Below are 25,788 nucleotides of genomic sequence, written 5' to 3' on the forward strand. Positions count from 1 at the left end.
TCCATTTGTCTGCTTTTGGTCTCCGTCTCTCTCTCTGACTCTGCTGCCACTTCTTTCTCTCCCCCAGTCCTGAACTCCAAGGCGGAGGCAAAGCTTTCAGAACCAATATTTCCCCAAAACACATCTTTCTTTTTGCCTATGCTTTCCTCTCTTAGTGTCATGAGTCTTTGGAAAGTCTTTTTTTTTTTATTGGGAAAATGTGTTATATTTCAAGCTGGGCTGGATCTTGTCACTGTTTGCCTTTTAGCGTAGGTGTGACTGAAGCACATCAGGCTCAGCTCCCCATCACTCATATCATGTCTGCACATGAAGGTGGAACGGTGGAGGAGGTTGAGAGAGAGCAAGAGAGTGTTTGAGTCAGAAGCACAAAGAGAAAGAGAAAAAACAGTGTATATATCCGTTTGAGTGTCTTGTTTATTGACTTGAATTTTCCAGCCTCTTCCTCATTCGGTGTCAGTCCTGGGGCTCAACAATGACTGATGTCCCCCTTCCCACTACTCTCTCTCTCTCTCTCTCATACACACACACACACGCTATAGCGAGTGCGCCTGATTCCATTAGTGCTCTTGGACCCCAGTCATTGTCCCTCCGCTGTCCTCTGAGGCAGCAGCCAAAACCACTGGAGGAGAGCAGCCGCCGCACAACACGTCTCAGACAGATTGTTAATCAGCCGGCGCTGCATGATATTCTGTAGCCGGTTACATCTCGCTCCCTCTGCGAGTAATCACCTAACAGTGTTATGCTGATGTCGCACGAGGTCGGATGGAAAGAGAGCTGTTTGTCTATGTAAAAGAGACAAGAGAGAGAGAGACGGAGAGTGCAAAGTAAAGGATAGGAAAGGAAATGAGAGTAGAATGATGTGTTTTTCACAAGCTTTGACCGCTTGCATCACTCCTTATTAAGTGTTATTATGCCACTGAATCATATTGCCTTTACTTGAAAGACTCAGTAACTCATCTCTGTCTCTTGCACACCCACAGACAAGCACATAGAGTGCACACACACACACACACACCACATATTGACATGCTCCGGTGCTTTTAGTGCATCAGGGCTTGCGAGACGAGGCGGCAGCAATTAACACCTCACTGACATTTGCTTCTCCAGCTGTGGTGGAGGGAATCAGGGAAATGGGAGGAAAAGAAATGAACGCAATCCTTCCATGATCCCCACACCGAACTCACTTCTTCTGTATTTATATCCCTTTAGCGTGTGTGTGTGTGTGTGTGTGTGTGTGTGTGTGTGTGTGTGTGTGTGTGTGTGTGTGTGTGTCTTAATTTCTCTCTGAGCTCTAAATGACCTTTCATGTTTTATGTGTTACAAAAATACAGCGCTTAGCACAAGTGATTTAAAGTTCACTTTTTCAAAGCGGAAAGTAACAGCATTATAATATAAGCATTCTCTCTCTTTCTCTGTCTCACACACACACACACATAAGCAGCAGTCTGTGCAAATAAAGATGTGCATTTGTGAATCAATCTTTATGACTATTGTCGCGCTGATTTTAGACAGTCAATATGGTGCCCGTTTGTGGGCGAGCAGAGAGGCCAAGCCGGGCTTCCCGGGCATCTGCTGCTCTGTCTGTGCTGGAGGCTTCTCCATCCTGTAAATAACACTTGAGACACACATTCAACCGATACACAAACACACATTTTCACTCATTAAGTCCACTGAAGGCGGTTCAGCACTGCGGCAGCTCTCATGCAGTCACTTCAGCCGTGGTGACCACTGCCTACGTTTTGCATATCAGCCAGAGTTCTTTAAATATTTTCTTTCTTTTTTCTCTTGTTTTTTTTTTTTTCTTTGAGGAGAAATCAATGTGTATAATTGCTGTGTAAGTCAAAAATAAGTTTAGGATCCCGTTTCATTAAAATAATGATTTGGAAGCCAATCTAGCTGTGAAAGCAACAATTCCTCCTTTAATCTAACCAAATATGTTTATGGATGGATTCAATCAGCATTAAATAGACAAACAGAATCACTGCTGCTTTATTTAAGACGCACAACTGTGACAGGATTGCTTTTTATTTGTTTGTGGTTTTGGCTTCTTTGAAATTATTTTGACAGACATACATTTGTAGAAAAATAACTAATTTCAAATTCAAATGGGTGCAGTCTGCAGTATGTGTTGCTTTTAGCACTGTCACTGTGCCTTGGTTAGACCCATTGGAGAATTGGTGACATGCATTGTTGTCTACCAGTGCCTTTTTTAATCATTTTTATCATAGCTTCTTTTTTGATTTTCCAATACTAAACTGCTGTGTAATAGCATCAATACATTCACAGAGAAAACTGCATTTTTACATATCTTTCTTAATTGTGCATAATTATTGCATTTATGTAATATTCACAAGTCAAAAAAGCATATTACATGCTTCACTGATGTGATCAGGTCCAACAACAAATTACCATAATTGTGAAGATATTGAGGCAAAAGTAAAATAAAGCACACTTTTCTGACATTGTTTGATGGACATTAGGAGTTGAATATGTATATGTGTTAAAGGTTGTATTTAACAAGCCCGGTCGCACAAAATGGCATGTGACACGATAATGCACAAGGCAAAAGCATGCAATGAGAACGTCGTTCTTGCATTTGGCGTGTCATTTGTACACCATGTAGTCTGTATTGACAGTAATGTAAATGCATCTGCGTAAATATGCTACGCTCAGAGCTAGTGACGTAGAATAAAACATGAGAAAGATAGCGGGTGGGAGGGGAGGTAGTTTGAGACCGTTTTTTTGTTTTGTAAGTTACGTTAGAGACGTTTGTTTTGTAAGTTACGTTAGTTACGTTAGTGACGTTAGTGATGTTTGTGACGTGTTTTCCATAATTATGTTACGTTGTTTCCATACGTATTGTACTTAGTTTACGTACTTATTCTAATCCCAACCATGTTGTTTTCCTATATTCCACTACTGTAAGTGGTTTTGTTGTCCCCTAATTTTGTTGTGTCTAATATTCACACCTCGGCGAGGCAAAACTTGACACTGACAGGCTGTCCTCTACTGGACAGGCGGGTCTATTACACACTTTGGCATAATATCGGGCTGATTAAACACACTTACAAATACAAATAATATAGAAGACATAAAGAGTTAAAGAGAACAGGAAACTTTTTGCGGACCACATTGAGAATAATCTTTACAAGAGGATGCAGCTCTGGTCTAATGGACTGATGCTTATTTCTCAGAGAGAGAGAAAGAGAGAGAATGTATGGGTGACAGATACAGAGAGAAAAAAAAGAGAGATAGGGATGAAATGAGGGGTCGCAGAGAGCGGACCACTGACAGACCATATAAGAGAGTTAGAGGGAAAACAAGACTAGAGACGAGCTGATGGTGGTTTACTTGGCCACTACACATCTTACCGTGTCACCTCCACTCAGTGTCATGGCCTTCTCCCCATGACGAGATGCTAATGCACATGTCACCAGATAGACATTTCCACATCGACCATCCCGAGTATCCACTCTCAGCGCTCCTCTCTGTCATTTACATCTCTCCGTCACCATGTCACCAATCTCTCCCTTCTTCCCTTCTTCAGCTGCTTCCAACACACTCTCTCTAATCTAACGCTGTCTCTCTGCCACTCGCTGTCCCTCCAGTGTCTCTCTTTCTTCTCTCTCCTTGTCTTGTCTTTCGAGCTGGTGAAGTTGAACTGTGGCTCAGGTCGGCACAGGTTGTCCGGTATCTGGTCTCACACACAAACAACACACAGTCACCAGTAGATTGAGGAAAAAACTAACAGCAGAGTGGGGGCGACAGAGGAGCTGTTTTACTATAATTTATCCCTTTAAAATTCTCCCACGGTACAGTCAGTCATGTACGTTTAACCCAGTGGGCAACTCCGGGGTCTGAGAAGTGAAGCCTTGATCTTAAACTTGCATTCTTTCTAATAGCCAGCAGGGGGCGACTCCTCTGGCTGCAAAAAGGAGTCTGCTTGTATAGAAGTCTATGAGAAAATGACCCTACTTCTCTCTTGATTTATTACCTCAGTAAACATTGTAAACATGAGTTTATGGTCTCAATAGCTAGTTTCAAGTCTTCTTCAATACAGCATTTAGTAAATTATGGTCCCACTTAGAGTCAAATAGACCGTAAAGATGGGTATGCTTTAGGGCATAGCTACCTTATGATTGACAGGTCTCTACCACGGCGTTGTCCAGTCTGGGAGTTGTCCGTGTTTTTGCCTTAGAACTTTAACCCTTTCACAGTGTGTTTTCAGTTCATGAAAGTTAATTATACCCTTTTTTGGTCGCCTAAAAATGTCTTATTCAGCATTCAGTTGTTCTTAGTTCCACCCTCTCATGTCAAAAGATCAAGATGGGGAAATGGCGAAGGCCAAAAAGCTAAACTCAAGGCTTCAAAACACCACTCCACAAACCAATGGGTGACGTCATGGTGGCTACGTCCACTTCTTATATACAGTCTGTGGTTTAACCTCATGCAATGGGATGCCTTCCATCCCCTTTTACTCTAAAGTCACACACACACACGTCTCATAGACTAGCCTAGTAACACAGGGAGTTGTGTTCATGTTGGATAATTCCGCAGTACACCATCCAAACGTTCAATGTCAATGCAGGAAGTAATTTGGGGAATTTGGTCCACGGTGGTACTGTGGATGCTGACATTTGCTGCTACTGCTGCTGTTCATAAGTCCCACCTCAACCCCAGCATTCACCTGTTCCCGGGGGGGGGAATGTTATCATTATGAGCTTAGTGCTTCATTCATCCAACAGACATCACTACAGCAAAATATACATTCACATTAATAGTGAGGTAAAAACTGCCTCATTACATACACAAGACTTACATTCCTAACATTTCAGCAGAATGTGACCTTTAGCCAGAGAAGCTAGAAGTCAGACTCACACAGTGACTGTCATAGCAGCCCTGACCACTGCACCCACCCACTGCTTCCCACATCTGACCACTGTCACAGTACAACGGGGACCTCTACAGGCCACATGTTGAAACAGATCCTCTCACCCAACACTGATATTAGATTGAAAGCTGAATGCTTAAAGGCATTCCACTCAGTCACTGTCACAGCCTCTCTCTGTCTGTCAGGCAGCCTCTCACACTGGTGGCCTCCTGCAAACACCCAACCAGGGTGCCGACTACAGGGGAGCCAGGGGGAGCTTGGCTCCTCTTAATAAGACATGAGCTCCCCCCGAAAGCCATGGTAGAGTTGGCACACCGCACACAACCGCACACATGCACTGGCACACCTCTCATTCATTAACACAAACATAAAGTGCACACAATACAATTCAAAGGTCTAACTTTGCAGAGAAGGGAAATCAATCCAGGACTTTTGTGTTTAGACATGTTGTTGAGTTTTGTTTGTTGCATCCAAAATCAATGAATGACCTATTAATCTAAAAAAGAACAGACATACTTCCACGCCAAAGTCAAAGTACTTGAAAAGTACCGCCGCTGGGCCACATGATGATCAATAGCACTTATGTCGATATTAGGGAACTTGTTTTTTTCATCTGTCAGTGTTTGACACCTGCATGTGTTTTCAGTTCTATAAAGCAGTTGTTCCCAACCTGGGGGTTAGGACGCTCCCAGAGGTTGGAAGATAAATTTGAGTGGTGGTAAAATGACTAATGGAATAGGAAGCAGAAAAAAACTAATTTCTGCTTCACAAAATTATGTTTATTTTTCAGGCCTTTTTGCAGGGTAATTTTTCTTGTCAGGCCTTTAAATATTATTCAAATGAAATCTTATCGAAGGAAAATGACTCTTCAGCGACTAACAACCAGCATGTGACAAGGTGATGCAAGTTGAGGTGGAAAACCACTGCCATTATTGATGCAGTTAGCATGCATTTAAACTCAACTGGCTTTGAGAAATGATGAAGATAAAGAGACTGCATTTATAACTCGTTGTGATAAGTGCTTGGGTGCATAAGTAGAAGGGAAGGAATTCTAGCAAAAAAAATGACTAGTTTAATACTTACTCTATGCCAGTGATTCTCAAAGTGGGGTTCGGGGACCCTAAGGGGTCCATGGCATTCTGCCAGGTGGTCCGCAAAATATTTAGTTGTGAATTCTAAAATTGTGATTTATCATTAAAAAATTGCATCATCTACAGATGGGAACCATTTGCACCAATAAAACAAGCATATATTGTGTCCATTACTCCACTTATGTTAGCTTTGGGCCAATAGAAACTCTGCCGTGATTGTGACACAACACGTCAATCTATCATAAATCAGTTACTTCACTCACTCTAATGCAAATATTAAATTTTTTGTATTATTTAACAGTAATAGGCTTCATTAGTATGATGTGTTCTGTAACATTGTATGATAACTTCTGTTATGATTTGTTCAAAGCTTCATGCCAATGATTTGAATAAGAAGCTATAAGTTAATTATTTTAAAGATGTTGTTACTGAAAGTCAGACTGGTAATGTTAAATGTCTGGCTTTAGTAGGACTATGCCAGTCTTATGTTCATTTTCTGAAAGATTTTAAGACTTGAAAAGTATAAATGCTGTCTAGTTGAGTCCAATTTGAATAAAATCAACCTCTGTTTAAAGGTATATAAGTGGTATTAACATGATTCAAATTGAAATGTGTTTCTGTTAATCACTATGAAATAGGTATGAAGTATTTAGGATACATTTTCACAATACAAATAGTTTGGGTTCAAATGGTAGTAAGCATATGCTTAATTACAATTGTCGATAACAAATAATTGTTACGATTAAGAGGGGGTCCTTTGAAAATGTTCTCCCCTGTAATGGGTCCCTGGCCCCAAAACGTTTGAGTACCCCTGCTTTATGCCACACTCTGGTATTGTGGGAATGTCTTAGCCTATGGTCCACAAGCAGAGCTCTTACCCTTGTTTTATGCGCAAATGTTCTTGAACAACACACGTGAACACAAGTAAAGTTTCCAGGCTCGCCCCAACTTTTCAGAGGAGCAATGTATTCATAACAGGTCTTTGATTAGTCTATGCTTGAATAAGAGACAGGAAAAAGGGCACAATTTTGCTCTTTTTTTAATGAAAAGCTCACTTTGATGTTAGAGGCATATGTTGATAACATAATTAGAGCATGGTATTTGGATATCTTTGTGGAGTTTATTACTCCACATCTCTAGCTTGAGCAGATTTTTCCGTGTGACATTTGCCTTCATGGATCCTTCTCCTCCGTTTTGATCGCTTCACCTCATAAAGAGGTATCGCAATTGGAGCTTTTAGTAAACAGACAACACCCACAGTCTAACTTTTTCTCCCTAGTTTCGCGTTGTGCTTCAGAACTTTGAAACACAGTATATCAGGTATTCTATACACACCATATGACTTGCACAACCCTTTTCTTTTATGTACATACAGGAAACGTATTCATGCCATTCAAGGTAAAGAAGGGTATGTTGTTGGCTTGGACTGCAGTATTCACTATTTCTCAGTGCAGCCTTTTGAATTCTCCATCTTTTATGGGACGTTTATGGGAAGTGAATGTACATGGTTTGAAAGGTCTCATGAGCCAAGTTGAATGCAGGCATGTTTCCAAAATTCTCTCCTTGAAAAATGTGAGCTACATTAAGTGTCATTACGCTCTTTTGGGGAAGGTTTTAGAGAGCTCACGGTTCAGACTGAGGGAAGTATTGCCAAAGTAAATTGCCAAGAAGTGAAAGTCAATTGTTCCATTGCAACATCAGTGCCCAGCAGCAGAGCTATGCTTCTGCCATTTTTAACTCAAAGTGACTACTGGACACCAGTAAAACGTTTTGCTAAAAAGTGCCGTACAAAAGTTAAGAAAAAAATTCTATTCTATTGTCATATTGCACCGAAATGCCCTGTGTTGAACAAAAAAATATATAGATATAATAAGTGATATCAGTCCAAAATGGCTTCAGTGGCTGTTGTCAAAAAAACACCAGAGTTTCGACTCTTTGCTTCTATACTCTTTGGTATTACTACAGAGAGATACCAGCTCCTCCTATTTTTGAAGGTACGTTTGTCTTTTTTTAGGAGACACACAAATAAAAAGATCAGCCTAGTCTCCTAAAAATTACGTTCCCATACAACGAAACTGCATTGTCAATTGCGTTTCGAGAGAACGTATTTTCTGCCAGATTACATTTGTATTTGTAGCCCGTTCTCACCACCAACTCATCAAATACCGAAACTTGTTCAGTGGCCCTACGTGTCAAACTGTGACGCTCTATGTGCCATTGTTATGGCGGGAGTAATGGAGGAAGTCAGGCTACATAGTATAAAAAGGAAGGATGCCGGGGTGGGTGGGTCCAAAAACACAGGAATTTCACCCAGGATACAGGGGTTCTTATTCCATGTGAAACCAAATGTCATGACTTATTTTAAGTTCAGTAATGTTACTACGTCACTTAAGTAACATAGCCTCCTTTGCTAGATTAATGTTACTACACCACGTAGCCGTTACGTACTTATTTTAAACTAAATCATGATCCTTTCCTAAACCTAACCAAGTAGTTTTGTTGCCTAAACCTAAACGTAATTGAGAATGCAGTTTCGAAGTGGCAAAAGCACCACGAGCAGTTAAAACACTATAATGATGATATGAAACATATTTTTAAGTTCCATAACGACGAGATTCAATGTATCCGTGGTTTGCAGAAATGTACAATGCCAACATTCTATTCTGGAGACTGGGTTGGAAAATTACAGTACATCAAGATGAAAGGACCAAGTCCTGGGTCATGAACCACACATTTACAGGCAGTGATTCCAACCACATTCCCCACAAAATGACAGACAGGGCGAGTCTGCTAACACAAAGACCTGAGCACCTGGCAGCACACTGTTTGTCTTCAGTTCTTATCGGCGTTTGTGTAGAATGGGGAAAGGATTGATTGTTGAACTCCTGAGGCGGTGACGGTATGGTGTGTTGATGCATTGAACTGGTATCAACACATGCGCCATTGGCCCACGTAAAGCTGCAGAGTTTTGTAGACATTTTCCTTTCTGTGATCTTTAAGCTTGATGTATTGCTGAAGATATGGACATAAATAAATAATTTCAGTGTGGTTTTTCGTGTAGGTTTGCGTGCATGTGTATGTATGTGTGTGTGCCCATGTTACAAGGCCTTGCATCAGTTTTTGCCTTTGCAGCACCACAAAACAGACCGCTTGCATTTGAATCTCACTCCTATATTTTTCCTGCCTTAAAAAATATCTGTCTTTTAGCTTGTGTAGCCCCTACTGCTCTCTGTCTAAAGCACTTTCTTTTACTCTTTCTTCCCTACATCTCCCCCAGTCCCACACATCTCTGCTTCAATCCTTTCAAAACTTGCTTGCTCCACTGTTCTTGCATTACTAGTTTGATAAACCGACTCAAAACATCAATAATGCCTGAGCTCAGCTATGTGATTCTGTTGAAACTGGCAAAAATGTTAAGATGCCATTCACGGTAGCCACAAATGTGGCTTACACTGTGATCAAATGTGGGCAATCTTGCACAATCGCAAAGATACAGGTACAACAGACATAAACAGGTCTAGAAAAATGAGTCAGGCAAATTGCTAACTGCGGAAGACCCAAAACAAAATGCAGCCAGACTTTCTGCTATGCAGAGCAAATGGGGGACACCCTCTCAGGCACAGATGGGAGAGCCTGAGCGCAAGAGAAGGATACCACCATATTGCATCAGGATTGCGATGTAAGATCCAAACAACCCCTCTGAGGAAAGTGCGCAACCTCTTTATCTTGCAACACTCCAAATATGTCTAGTCATGTGGCCTTAATCATGAAACATCCACTCTTGGTGAGGTCAACTGTGTCTCCCAACATGCAAGAGATAGGCTGAAAATTCTAACGTGTTGACTAAGTGCTGAACTGTATCAGCCCGTTCTCATTCCTAAGACATCAAATACCAACGCTTCGTTGTGGCCGTCGGTGTGTGATACCAATGCACAAGGCACCCTTTGGTGCCGGTATAAAACTCACTGGTCTTTCAATTAACTACAATGTAAACCCATCCGCGGCAACAGTAAACCCTCAGAGAAAGTGCTGTAGTGACGTAGTTTAAAGAGTGAAAAGAAACATACAGGGCGAGCAGGAGGGTCCAACAAACACAATGCTTTCATCCAAGAGACAGCTGTTCGTGTCCAGTGCGTTAAATTTCATTTTCACGTTACAATCTGCTGATCGTTCGTGTCCAGTGTTCACAATGTCGTCACATTTTCACTGTACAAAGTAGTAGTTTTAAACCTAACTAGGTGGTTTTGTTGCCTATTTCTAAGCAAGTGTTTTTGTTTAATTCACAACATTAAGCATTAATGTGTTTACTGCGACCGAAAAGTGACGACATAGGATGAGACGCTGGTATAAAACACATTACATTGGTTCACAGCAATTCACCTTTCTTATTCAACACAGATCACCACAGATGGCAAGGTTAGCAACGGTGTTTTGTTGCCAAAACCAAAATCAAAGTTCCCCTTTCCCATTTCTTTGTTGGCGGTGACTGTGCATTGGAGCTCTCTTCATAATAAAGTCTTCAGAGCAGAAAATTAGGTTTGACTGAAATGGATTCATACTATCCTGAATATACCAAAGTTTGAGTCTTTCATTCTTCCACTGCACTAACCTTGATACTTGTAATAAACAAAACAAATAAATAAATAGAGGAATGTCGTGTCACCATGAGGCAGCATGAAGTCTCTGAAAATTTTTTTTGTATAGACACTGGACTATGTAGTGCATTTGCTATTATTGTTTAAAATGTGTGTGTGTGAACACCTGTGTAGGCAAACAAGAATGAAAGTTGTACGCACCAGTGAGGCTGTAACCTCAGTTCCCCTCCTTCGGTGGTCCCACCACAGCAGCAGTGCTTTTATTACCTATCAATATTTCAAGGAATCAATTTAAGCAATCTCTGCTCCATTATGCAGTCCTGTCAGAGTGCTCCGATTTAACTCAATTTAGCAAGATCAGGTACTGTATGTTCTCAATCAGCAATTGAGGTCGCGTATGCTAAACAGGAAGATCAGGAAGCTCGGGGGTTGCCAATTCTATCGTCATCCCTCTTTCAGGGGAATCCAATTCTGCTTTCTCTCCCTGCCAGCCGCATGCATTATAGATCAATATGCAATCCAGCCTAGCCCACAAGTACTGTACTGTTATGGCTGTTATCTGTCAGCAGAGTAGCTGCCTGTTGAGACTGTAACCAACAGGTTTCCATGGTGACAATATGAGAAGTAAAGATTCACATTTTGTTCTAATTAGTGCACAGCCGGTAAAAAGACAGCATAGTTTACTGACCTTAAGAAACATTTACTGTGCGTCCGTTTCGAAATAATTCAACAAAAAGATTAACTTTTTTTTTCTTCAGCTTAATATCTGCAGAAAACAACATGCCTAGTAAGCTCCTGGGTTAATTAAAAAGGCAGCTATGTCCATATATTTTGGAAGTGTTGTTGGCGTTTTCTGGCTCAAAACCCATGTGGGGCCTTACACTGAATTTAAATCTGAAACTGAAAGTTAAATCAAGTGAGAAGACTTAAAAATGTGAAGGTCATATTTGCTCAATATGTTCCAAAATGCCATATTTTCACACACAAAAATGGCTAAATAGACTGCTTTCATTTTTATCTTTACATATGGCCCTGTTGAACTTGTGAGCAGGTGTGTGCATGTCTTAGGAATGCGAGAGGAGACTTGCCATGACCTTCTTTATCAGTGAACCAGCTACAGTTATCCCTCTTCTTGCTTTTTTTTTCTTCCTCACCTCCTTCTTACCAGCTTCCTGCTTAAGCACCATGTTTCCATCTTGCTCTGGTTCAGCTCTTCCTCTGGAGATGTGCTTTCATGCTGGAGAGGTTAGCCTTGTCTCCTAGCGCACCTTCTTCTGTCATTTAAACTCCATCTCCGTCAGATTCTCGACTTTGGCCTCCTCTCACATGATCCGCCGGCTCTTGCAGTCTTCCTCGATTGCTATCGTGTTGTTTTCAGATGCAGCTCTGATCTTGCCGCTGTCCTCTTTCCAGGCAGCTTCAAGCGGCGTCGTTTATCTCCTTCTGAGCGACTTTCTCAAAGGGAGATCTCCTTTCATTTGTCTTGATTCATCTCCTCCTTCTACCTGTGTTTGATATTAAATTAGTCTTGTTTGCATTCTTTGTTCTCCAAAACGCTTTTCTAAGTTTTTGACATGTTATTTACCCAACTTTCCCTTGAGGATTGTCATTTATCACTTCCCAGTTTCTATCATTCATATGCCTGATTGAACTATTTGCTGGTTGCCAATCTCCTCCCTCGGGGCTTCATTTATGGAACTTTTTGTTTTTGGCTATAAAGCTTGTTTAAGTCCTTGCATGACTGAGCTAGAAGCCTGCTGATCAGTGTGATGTTGATCTGTAGTCGTTTTAGTGACCAATGGTACTAGAATAGGACTACTAATAGGACCACTATCTGTCACTTGTTGTTTTACCTTATTCACATTATTATTTTAGTAGTAAAAAAAACAATTCTGTGCATAACACATATTATTTTACAAACTTTTTGGAGGCCAGGCTTGAAAGAGCGATGCAGAGAGAGAGGGGAGGTAGGAGAGGGGGGGATCAATACTTAACCTGGAGGCTGAACAGAAGGCTAGCCTGTTTCTCTTCTAAGTGAACAGCACAGCTTGTGATGTTACACACACATCAAACCGTCAAGGAGAGTTTTGAGCTGGTGTGGTTGTATGTGTGTTTGTGTGTGTGTGTGTGTGTGTGTGTGTGTGTGTGTGTGTGTGTGTGTGTGTGTGTGTGTGTGCGTGTGTGTATGTGTGTGTGTGTGTGTGTGTAATGCTCCTGGTGGATGGACCAGGTGGCCATCCAGGTGTGTGGGAGGAAGTGAGCCTTGGCAGACAGATACGATGGGCACCGTTTTCAAAGAGGACACACGGATACACAAACACATGCACATATCGCAGTGTATTGCTGATGATCTCTAACCGCTGTCAGTTTATCAGCGGTGTCTTTAAAGGGCCATCTGAACTACAGAGCAGTCATGGTCTTACTTGTGTTGCAAAAGATTTTGAGGATGAAAAAGAGGGAGCATGGTCACGAAGAGCACAATCTCAGTAGACCTAGCAGCTGTGTGAAAAGAGCAACTCTCTGAACCATACTGCATGGCCTTGTTGTTGATATTATACATATGTTATATGCAAATTTCCCTACTGTGGGACTAATAAAGGAATATCTTATCTTATATTATCTTGTGCATTTTGTTCAGATTTTGATGGACTGCCAATGTAGGATGACTTGTACAATTGTACGATTTTTCTTTTAGTTTCATTGTCCTGCATCAGGAGAAAAATGAATCCTACTTGATAACACATGACATGAGGAGACATTGTCATTTTAGTGCACAGCAACAACCGAAACATACAATACCCCCCAGGTTTCCAGACACCCACATTCCCAGAAAAGATACTGAAGACTGTCAGGTAGCTATGCAGACCCTGGATATGGTCATATAACAACCCGATCTCATGGGAATGCGTATACATAGCATGACATTTCCGTGTGTCACGATAATGCATTTTAGGCTTTTTGCGTGTAGTATACGCCACGTCGTTACCGTGAAACGGTCGCAGTTATGTTTAGGCAGCAAAATCATTTAGTTAGGTTTAGGAAAGACATCATGGTTGGGCTTAAAATAACTACATAAACGATGTTTGGTTAGTGCGAATCAGAGTGAAATTGATACTATTGGTTGATTTTCTATTTAGTCTGGTTCGGTTTCACAGTGCACAAATTAAAGCGGACCAAATTTTAAAAAGCAAGCAACCGGTTGTCGTGTGTCGTGTCCGAAGGAGCGAATTTATCTATTTTCATCTTGATAGCTGCCACTTATATGCAGGGAATTGTGGAATTTGATATACTGCTGTCAAAGTTTTTTTCACTCAGCACTGATCTATTGTGTGCACGAATCCTTTCTCCTCCAGTTTATCTTCAATGACATGAACGTCACTATTTTTGTGGACTTTATTTAGCATTTTCTGTTTGTTCTCTTCGGCCCAGATGTCAAGCAAACATCAGACTTCTGCAGAAGTCCAGTTCAGTCCGTTTCCACTCTTTAACCTGTCGTTTATCTGTGTCCATCTCAACAAATGCCCACATTTGCCTGCATTTTGATTTGCTTGGAACCGGTCAGAGACCGCCTCTCACAAACAGTCTCGGACCAGTTGTTTTGGAGTACGATAACTGCGCTCATAACCGCCCAAACAAACTGCTCCAGGGGGTTGAACCACACCAGAGTTCGATTAAAACGCACTAAATGTTGGCTTGTGAAAGCGCCGTAAAATAATAATTAAATTAAATAAGATTTGTCTTATGTAATACATTACAATGGATATCATTTAGACTATTGTATATAGGATTTATATTACGCTTCAAGGATATTAATTTCACCCATATCACCCAGCTCTGTGCATGCAGAGTTAGGGAAATGCTCGGTCCTAACCAGGCAGATTGCCAGAACGACTTTTAGAAAAACAACTTACCGTCTTTTTCAAACATGATACCGACATGTTCACTGTTCAACATGTTTAACTGTTCATTTACAAAGTGACGTGCATGTGTGAGAGGGGCTTGACATAAAAAAAAAACTCAGGGAAAGAAAATAATGGAGAGTTTCAGAGAAATTTCACATAATCAGACAGTGCTGCATCTTACTATGCAAGCTAAGTTTGCTACAAATCACGTCACTTAATGTGCAGAAAGCAATGTAGTTATTGTTCAGTGAGCTACACACACATCTCATGATCTGATGATTTGGTAAATAAACATAATTGGAAAAGTTACAAATTAAGATTTGGTAAGACTTTCACAAACAAAGGCAAATGTAATTAATACACACATTGAGATTTACAGTACAATTATTTTTTTAAAGCAGATGTAAACACATACACATGCAGAACAGAAGGATCATACAACTTGCTCAGAGCAAAGAAAGTACACAAAACACTTTCCCTCTGTTTGTCTCCCTCTCATGCGCTCAACTGAAAATATCTGCAGGGGCTTCCTTTTCCACTATCAAACAATTGTTTGTTCTCATTATCATAACTCATTAATCCTGATCAGACTCAATCCCCCTATCTTTTTTGCTGTCTGTTTTTCCCCCCTCTTTCTCTATCTCTTCCTCTCTCACACACACAGTTACACATACATTTGTTTGTTCCTCTATTCATAATTCATAGGTTTTGATCAGACAGAATGTTTGATAAGGTTTACAGTCTGGGGTTGCCCAGGCAGAGAGGGAGACAACAAAAATAAACAGTCATAAATATATACATGGTAATACCCACTGGATGATGTAGGAGGCCAAGATAATGTAATGATACAGTTGAAGAGTGAGAAGGAAGAAAGTGGATCATGGATTGTACTTTTGAAGGCCTTAAGTGGATTTCCAAAACTTTAAAGACTTGTTTTAAGAAAAGAAAAAAAATTACTGCCGACCTATTTACACTAAGGGTGTCAAAGTTAATAATGCGTTAACGCAAATTTGTTTTAACGCCACTCAATCCTTTAACGCATTATCGCAACTTGCGTTTTTTAGGTTGTCGCGGGCTCAGTTTTAAAGCTAGAGTGAAGATACAGACATCATATGAAACTAGTGAAGGAGGCTAAATAACGCTCCAAACTTACGCTAAATTTTGGTGAGGAAAAACTGGCATGGCCATTTTCAAAAGGATCCCTTAACCTGAAAATGGGTTCTATGGGTACCCACGAGTCTCCCCTTTACAGACATGCCCACTTTATGATAATCACATGCAGTTTGGGGCAAGTCATAGTCAAGTCAGCACACTGACACACTGACAGCTGTTGTTGTCTGTTGGGCTTCAATTTGCCATGTTATGATTTGAGCATATTTTGTAGGCTAAATGCAGTACCTGTGAGGGTTTCTGGACAATATTTGTGATTGTTTGTGTTGTTAATTGATTTACAATGATAAATATGTACATACATTTGCATAAAGTAAGTATATTTGCACACTCCCATGTTGATAAGAATATTAAGCACTTGGCAAATTTCCCTTTAAGGTACATTTTGAACAGAAAATAAATGTGATTAATTTGAATTATATTAATCTACACTCAATATGTGAATGTATATGTGAAACCTCGTCCAGGTCATTCAATCTATGTCCACAGAAATGCCTCACGAGTGACTTGGCCACATGATACAAGTTGATGAGGAAAGGCTGAATGCACTAATAAACAACTGAGAAAGAATGACGGGGATATGAGAGGATAGTCAGCTCCGGTCTTACAGCAATAACAAGGTCCTTCTCTCACTCACTGACACACACACATGCGTCCATGTTCTGACAAAATTGTTTGCTAATATTCTTCCTAATAAGATTATTAACATTGAACACTCAGACAGAGAGCGAGAGAGAGAGAGATGTACGCGAGTATGAGAAGAGGGAGCGAGACAGAGATTGATAGGAAAAGTAAAGCCATCCCAAAAATAAAGACTAATCCAAACTGAGTCTGATGGATAAGTTGGTAAATTGAGTAAACAAACTCATCCCTCTCTTCATTATGAGGTGCCGGGAAATATCTTGTCATACAAATGGAACTCAAAACAAGTCGGTTCAGTTCAGATGGGGCTAATGCTGGATAAATATGAGCTGCAGGGAGAAGGAGCAAGGAAAGGGGGAAAAAATACAACAAGAAATCTACCCAATAAATGAAGATCCCGACTCAATTTGACAGATTTGTAGACACGGTGGCAACAAAAACAAACCTGAAGTGTTTTGTTCACACCGGGTGATGTAGAGACAGACGGATAGAGATGTGATGAAAAGAGGAATGAAAGGAAAAAAGAGGCAAAGAAACGGGGAGACAGGACTGTGTTATGCCAGGGGGCACTTACTACCACTCTACTACGGCGGTATTTGACGAGTCGGGAGTGAGAACGGGTTGCTTTATCAGTCGCTTTGTGGGACACCTGGTGATAATTAGATTTTGGTGATTCACATATTTAGAAGAAGAAATAAGGCGAGTTATCAACAAAGCAACATCTAATGCTCATTACAATAACAGGCTGGCCAGCGGTTCAGTGATGTAAGGGCGTTTTCATATTAGGTATGATTGCGTTCCTTTCCTGAGTATGATTGCCCTATACTCACCGACTGCTACTCGCGTTAAATAGCAGTCCGTGTTTTGGTACAGTTGGTTTTCACACCTGATGCGAACCATACCCGGTGAAACATGAACCATACTCGAGTCCACCTTTTCAAGTGGACACACTAATCAAACGAACTGGACTTTGGGGTCTAGTGTACTCTGATCAACAGTTTGCGATTGCACACCAAGACACACAACCGGTTGCTTGCTTTTGCGAGCCGTCCCACTCCAAAGAACAGGGACAAACACTGCATCATCTGCCGACAAGGTTAATGCCATCACTGACAGGCCTGCTGTCAAGCCTGTGGCTGAAGCTGTCTGGAGATGAGACAAACATTCAGTCATTCCCTGCAGACAGACAACAACTGTGGGATCACAAAAATACCTTTGAAGGTGCAATCCACTGTTGGATGAGAGCAACTTTCTCGTTTTTTGGTTATTCCCCAAGGTTTTGTGAAGGAAATTTGATGTGATCAAATCACAGAGTAACGAGACCAGCAGTATAATAAATGTCCTTTTCTGGTCATTTGGTGGATGTCATACGTAAGTGTGTGGTGTGTGTGTGTGTGTGTGTGTGTGTGTGTGTGTGTGTGTGTGTGTGTGTGTGTGTGTGTGTGTGTTTGTGGGTGTATTTTCTCTCTGCTCTGACTGTGGAGCATGGAAATAGACACACACTCTAACTGTCACTGATAGTTTGATGTAAGTTGATGATTTGTGATAAAAGTTTTCCATAAAAACAAAAAGCAACTGCAGGAGTCTGTAGCTTTCCTGTTGAAAAACTAAATTCACTTCCTCTGTTGCACTTACACGCACAAGCTCACTTCCATCAAAAGGAAACCAGACGAAAGCGAGGGAAGACAAGTGAATGAGGACGATAGACATCGATTTGATCTGTGCATTTTTTATTTTTGTTTCAGAGCAAACCTATTTTTTACTTATTTTGCGTTTTGATTTGCCTCTCTCCATCTTATATTGTCTCTTTCTATTTCACTCTCACACACACTTTTACACACTTGTGCTCCTGCCCTTGATCCAGTATACAAACATTCACGCAGAAAAAGTTCCATCCCTTCAGTATGAGTAAGGATCGCGGTATATGCCAAAGATCATCTGCCAAATCCACTCCTTGAGAAAACTAGGAAGCTAGTATGAAAGTCAAAACAGGGTGTTTTTACTGTGAAGGGGAGAAAAAGAATGGTGATGTTTCTTATTATTTATTTATTTCTGTCAAGACTGTTCTTTTTCCCAACTGTGCTGGCTTTTGAACACAGAAACACATTAGCAAGAGAAAGCTGAAGAAAAATCTGTTGATTTTTCCCTCATTTACACTCGGCCCCTTTAAGGCGAAGCTGAAAGGAAAGGGGACATGTGGCTGAGGCAGAAAGTAACATATGGCATCTGCTCTAGTGGAAAACCTTAATACGGGGTAGAGTATTGGCACCCGTCGCCTCACCAGCATTAACATACTGTCAGAGTTGTTCTGGCAGAACACTAAGTGGAGCACAGTTGCCCAGCACTGTTCCCAAGAGTGTTGCAGTGCGTCCCTTCCCACTTCCCATCCATCCTGGACCATGTTATCAGTGCTGTTATAGAAAGGCGAGAATACAAACACGCTAGAGGTTTATCAGATCTCCAGCCAAAGATCCAGTCATGAGCACTGGTCTTGTTAACTTGGTGAGAAGATAAAAAATGAAAAATAGAAAGCTAGAGCCACATGTAAGGTACCAGACAAGTGGCGGTAGCAGCAACAGAAGATGTAGCACTATTATGGATATTTTCACAATGTAAGAGTATATTTAAAGTCAAAACATTATAACAAAACATCAAGATAATTACCCCCCAAAAAATAAAAGAATACAGAAATGCAGTAAAAAAAAATCACATCAAAAGTTCTGCTTATCATGTTTAGACAGCTCCTAAAAAAATAAAGAAAATCAAATACTTAGTGTGGGAAATTATATTCATAAAAAGATACAATCAGGACAGGATTAGCGGAGAGGCCTTTTTCACATGTCACAGTAGGAAAAGCACATGTAAATAATAAAATGAATGATGGCTAAATTCCATTTAGCTGCTTCAGTTTTAGGGTTCTGGTATTGTGCATGCTGGTTCACTGGGCTTACTGGGACACTTGAACAGAACAGAGCCATCATAACTGTCATTAATAAAACCTTTTCTTACGGCAAGTAAAGATGTCTGCTGTGAAAAAGGCTGCAGCAAAAGTTACAAGGCCAGGTTGCAATGCAAAGAAATGAACGTATTAAAGCCATTTCAAAGCTCCTTGTTTTTGTGGTTTTGTTGGTGGACACAAAGCAAAAGACAGGCAAGTTATATGAGCTTATTACACGGCTGTGTTGAATACTCGATTCTGATTGGTCAATCAAGGCGTTCTGGGGTCTGTAATTTCTCTATAACAGACCGTCTCTATGTATAACAGACCGTTGCTATGTATAACAGACCTTTGCTATGGGCGCAGCTCTGATGTCGGACTCTGGCAGGCCGTTTTTGTGTCATAATATTGATTTCTTCAGTAAGTAGCCGTGTAATAAGCGGGAAAATATAGTAACAAAAAAAAATAGAACAAATAAGGTATAACAAAAATATGTTATATTAATAATATAAATGCAAAATATCAAAATTGATATAGAGTTAAAACTCAGAGGTAGCATCAATGAGATCCTGCATCCCCTCTAGCTAAGCATCTCCTACAGTGTGGACATTTGGTCACAGAATTAAAATTCTGGTCCATAGAGATGATCAATCCCCCGCCATCAGGGGTGGAGAGCACAACCTGTTCTGTTTAAAGCCAAAGCTAAATAGATTTTTGATCTGGGTACTCTGGCTCCGGGGGGACTTAAAGTGGAATGTGATCTGTGTTGGGCTTTCCATACAAACTATTATTTGTGTTTCTGGAATAGTTTTACTCTGCTCTTATGGTCTTTTATCATTGTTGTTGTGACGTTTATTGTTATCTTAAAAGTCCTAATGTAATTTCTTAACACTGGAGAAATTAAATAATATTAAGAATGATTCTCTTGGTGAGAAAAAGGTTTAAAAAAAAAAAACAATGTGGAACAATGAGCACTAGTAAAAGGCATTTTTGGTGAAATTTGTAAGTATGAAGGACGATGAGGTGTTTTTCAGAATGTTAAAATACAGAAGACAAGTGAAGGTTAGACTGCTGCTCTTTGACTAGCTTTGTATCTCATTATGCATTTTTCAGGGTTGCAGACAACTGCAACCTTGGAACTCCAAGAACACTTTTTTAATTATTTCCTGACCCATACTGGCATATTGTGTGTGCGTGCACAAGCATACATTCTTTTCTGAGCATTTGGGTGGTTATGACTTTAGCACACCTCTTAGCATCTCGTCCTGTACAGTGGTCTTCTGCATTGTCTTTAAGGGTGCTTTCACATCAGGGACCCGGGATCGGATCCGAGTACACTTGTCCCCAAAGTCCGGCTCGTCGATCCATACTCCAGTCTAAGGACAGGCTTTTTTCAACGCCGCCGGTCTCCTCCGAAATCTGTATACATAAAACTGTTTCATATCTATGTCTGTATCTGCTCGCATCATGCGTCGATCTCATCCTCTGAACTGCACGGCCGTGGATGATACAGCAGGAAGGCAGGCGAGAGGTTCATTAAAATATAAACGCGATGGGGTTGAGTAGGAGTGTAATGATCCGTTTTTACAACGATACAATACTATTGCCATGGTTCCGATACGGTCAAAGGACGATATTTGGCTCAGCTGGAGCGACACGATACGATTCAATAATTTGAAATCGATACAGTAACTTTTTTTGCCAAAAATTCAAATCAGTGTGACTGTGAAATAAATATCTGGATACTGGACAGGTCAGGTCAGGATTCCTCCCTAGTAAGGAACTCAGGGATAAATGAATTATGGAAATAAACAAGTAAACAACGATTAATGGCAAATGCATACTTCTTTTATTAGAAAATAATAAAAAGTGCAACTGCAGGACCCGCTGCTTCAGTTCTCAAGATACAAGGCAGTGCAATATTTAACACAAAATATAATAAACCAACTAATATTCAAGTTAAATGAACAGTGATTTAACCTGCTGCTTCTATCCTCATTTTCAATATAAACGGTAGAGCAATAATACAGTGATCAACCGCTTATAGTGATCAAACAGCTTGGGACAGATCATGGTTTGGGCTAGAAATAAGTAACGTTACATTTACGTAACTTAACCATTGCAAACTGCCTCCCTGTTTGTGCAGCGGAGGACGACAGAACCGAAAGATCTCAGCGACTCCTGCAACTCGAAAACCCGAATACAAATAACATGTTATTGACATTTGACTGGCTGATAACTTATAACACGTATAGGAGGGTACAGCACAGTTTTATCCACCTCGTGGGTCGACCAGTAGTAGCATATTACCATTCATTTGAGAAGCGATGAAAGACAAATGATTTATGCTGCTGGAGTTTTTATGGATACTTTATTATGTTTTGACAGGTCTTTTATTTGCAAAACTGTGGGTCACCATTTTAATCCATTGTAGCTGCTGTGAATCCAAACTGGCTATGCTCCGGTCCACCACAAAATAGCAATCTATTTTCAGAGCTCCGCTCCAAGCCCACAGGCATTGAGTATTTGATACTCAAATGATCGATTTGGTGGAGTGGTCCTTTTAGGAAAGCCAGATTTTAACAATCAATATACAGCAGTATGGCTGATGGACAAGCCAAAATGAAGGAGTAAATAGGGAGGCTGACAATCATAGCAGAGATATTATTTGAGTATAAAATCCATGGTGATGTCAGTGTGATTGGTTGAAAAATATAAAACGCTTAACAGTTTGCTGATGTTGCTTTGCTGCGGACCTTTTAACCCCCCACAACGGCTGAATGACGCGGCTCCCTGGGAAACAAATTGCATCTCTGCTTGTCATTATCACATTAACTCTGCATCAGCTGTCAACAAAGGGCCACAGTATACGCATACTTGTTCACACACACATACACACACTCTCATCGTCTTTCTTCTCCTTGACTAATCTCCAAACAAAGCTGTGAATGTTAGCCTCTAAAATCCTTTCACTTTGAATTTTGTCGGAAAAAAAAAAATCCCTGGAGAAGAATAAAGAAGGACGACGCAGGCAAAGAAAGAGATGAAGAGACGAGCGCTTGCCAACTCCTGCTGAGGCCTCTTTGATAGATGCTGAGTTTTTCGATGAGGGAGTTTGGTTCATTTGCAAATCTCTCCGCATGGGCTGTGGGCATTTTGTGTGTCTATTTGTATGTGACTGTATGAGTCTATTAAACCCAGTCATTGTGCTTATACTGTATGCATAAAGTATGTGCACACATCAGGCAAGTGCAGCGCTTTCTTTGTACACTGCGTGCATCTTTGTAAGATATAACAGTTTTGTTCTTTCTTTCATTTGCTTATTTTGGGAAGTCCTCATTATCTGAATGCTGGAGTCCTCATTGTATAATCTTTCTTGTATCCTTTAAAGAGCCATTAGATTACCTTGATGTTTTACAATACTGCAAATTAGGCTTACTGTGGAATCCCACCACTAATAAGATTAAGACTTCCTTTTTTTTTTAACTGTTGAAAAAGTACAGAAAATGTGAGATTGTACAGTACTTCTGCTAAACTGACAAAGCTGGGGAGTCCTGGTTTTACCCTTTCTGCATGAGAGAGAAGTAATTAGATCCCTCTACTTTGGGGGCAGATTTAAAAGAATGGAGGACAAACAGGGTGAGCTGCATATTTGATTACAGCCTCTATCCGCTGCGCTGCCCAGCATCACAGAGAAGAGAACCAAAACTGTTAATTAGAGAACGAAATACAGCCATAAAGAAATGACAATGAGGCTGGAAAGGTTGATGTTTTACATGAGATATTAGATGCTTTTTCTGTCATGTTCAGCTGTCATGTTTTGGTGTAAGTATATTTGCATGATTTCATATTTTGCATGTTGTGGGTAGGTATTATCATCTCTCAGCTTTGTTTCCATACCTGCACGGGATCTGATGTGCATAGCTTCAGTGTAAGCAATAATGCTTTCCCTGCATATTTTCTTGTAACTTAATTGTAAAAAAAAAAAAAGAACAAGCTCTTAATGCTGACAGCACAAACCCAAAACTTCCAACACACTCAATGATGATTATCTCTGAACGTTTTCACATGCCGTGGACTGTAATATCACTTCATAGCCGTGTATTGAGCCAAGGAGAAAACTGAAAGTAATGTGAATACCAGGTAATACTTAATGGCAGAATGAGTAGGATTTTCCTAAGAAAAAAGAAAATGTTTAGACTCATACAAAAATAATCCTTCTCAATCATCTCTTATGACCCCACTAGAAGTGTGTGGCGGAGCATGTATCTGCAGAGACTCTGCCTTCTGCCTGTATCTTCTTATTTTGCATGGTTTCTGGCCGTCAACTTCTATAAAAACGTAGCGACCATGTGCCAGATTGTAAGCAAGCATCCAAGAGGAAGCTTCTAAAATGACACAGCGCAGAAAAAAACAACTATGGCAAAGCAAAACGTCAAGCGGACAAAGCTTACAGCAGGAAGTCAGGCTTTCCTTTCAATTGACCCTATTGCTACAACAAATCCCATCTGTTTAACAGTTCAGTTCTATAAATCTGTCACAGAAAAAAAGTCACAAGTTTTGAAGCTACATAACGCAGACCTAATATGAATAGACAGACAGGATTAGTTAGGTTTACTGTAAAGACAGGCAACAGAAATGACCGATATGGTAACATTAACCCTGGTCCAGGTCTGTTCACTGGGATGTCAGAACACAACAACTCAATGGCGTGTCGGCCAAAAAATAAGCGCAAATGAGAATGATCTGAACTTCATTTAATAGATTTGATGATAGTTGTTAGCTAGATCTAAATTGTTGGTGTGTCTAAACTGCTAAACTTATTCTTCTTCTGGTGTCTTTTGGCAGTTACCAAACAGCTTCAGGTGCATTACTGTTACCCGGTGGACTGGAATAGGGCCTACCCAGACTTGCATCTATATGCAGCAAATTCAAGACAGAAGCGATCAGACTTGTGATCTGGTTAATAGAGATACAAGTGTATTAAATCGCTTCCGGATATAACATTGACGTGACAAAGTGTAAATGTACAATGTAGCAAATTAGCAAATGGCATTCAAGTGGAGAAACTGTGAAAGTTAGCTGGTTTTCCAGTGTTGATAATGATATCAGTTGCTGTGCTTTTGCATGACTACTTAGCCAACAATGACTGAGGGTGGAAGATCTAAAGTTTACAAACATAAACTAGCATTACAGCAATAGGTACAATAGGAATTTATAACATGGTAATTCACCACTTCACCTTCATGAAGGGCAGGATTCTCTCACCAGATAAGTCAAAATGCTCCTCCTCTTTCTTTCTGTCTCTCATAGCTCACTCGGCTATTCTGATGCCGCCATGGCTGTGAGTGTTCATCATTATGCTGTGTTTGGGTATATTGTGCCTTGCTTGCCTTCGATTCAGCTGTGTGTGTGTGTGTGTTTTATGTTATATAGTCATGCCTCCGGAGTTAATGTGTCATTGCAGGCCATCTACACAGACAGAATAAGCACCATAAAAGGGTCGAGCGGGGGCTTTGGATAAATGTGGAACTTGTAGTGGTATTGATAGCCTCTCACCCATGTCGGATTGGCACTCCACGCTCAATGGTTAACCGTAATTTGAACTCAGGAAGACAATAAATCAGCAGTGGCATCTTCTGTTAAGGAGACTGACAGCTGTACTTCTTGTCACCTTGACAGATGAATGACACGTCTCCTTGTTATCCCATTGAACATCCGTACTTTTATCATTTTTCTACGTCTGTCTTACCCCCTTACCTCTGTTCTCATTTGTCTTTATCTCCGTCTCTTGCTCCGTATCTCACTTGCACTCTTTATCCGGCTTTAATGGATTCTTTCTTCTCGTACTTTTTGTAACTTTTTTCTCCCCGACTGCCTTTTTCTTTCTTTCACTTCCTTCCCCTCTATTTCTTTCTCCCTTGCTTTTCTTCTCGGTTTTTGTCCTCTCATCCTTTGGTTATTTGAGGACGTGGTATAGCGTCGTGTCTCAAGCCACTGGAGGACTTTTAGAAGTCAACAAGAGAGAGATTGTCATGGTCTCCCGGGTTCCTGCACACATACACACAGACACACGCACAAATTCATTCACACACACCAGTGTTAAGCTCTCAAATTCCCCACAAAGAGCTTCACTCCCACAAGGCAAGATGCCACAGAGAGAAAAACAAAGAGATGGAATGTTTTCTCTCTATCCTCCCCTTTCCTTCTCTTTCTCTCCTCCTCTCACTGTAGTCCTCAGTAGTTCTCTGCAGTGCAGTACAAACATGCAGAGTGATCAAAGAGTCTGGGGTGTCAGAAGCGAGGGACAAGACGGACGTGCGTGGAAGACGTGATGAGAAAGGGAGGCTGGAGAAAAGAGCTGTCAATCAAATATTCTATCAAACTCAGTGGAGCTTGTATCCCAGTGGCACGCCAGTGGACTTCTGAGCTTACCTGGAGGACCATCAGTGTACTATCATACCTCCTGCTTTGTTGTCACTCCCACTGGGCTTCTTTATGTCTAAATTCAGGGGATTTTTCGGGTGAAGAATGTGGAAAAATAATCACGAAGAGTGCG

Source organism: Sebastes fasciatus, chromosome 7, assembly GCF_043250625.1.
Source record: "Sebastes fasciatus isolate fSebFas1 chromosome 7, fSebFas1.pri, whole genome shotgun sequence".
NCBI classification, from domain to species: Eukaryota; Metazoa; Chordata; class Actinopteri; order Perciformes; family Sebastidae; genus Sebastes; species Sebastes fasciatus.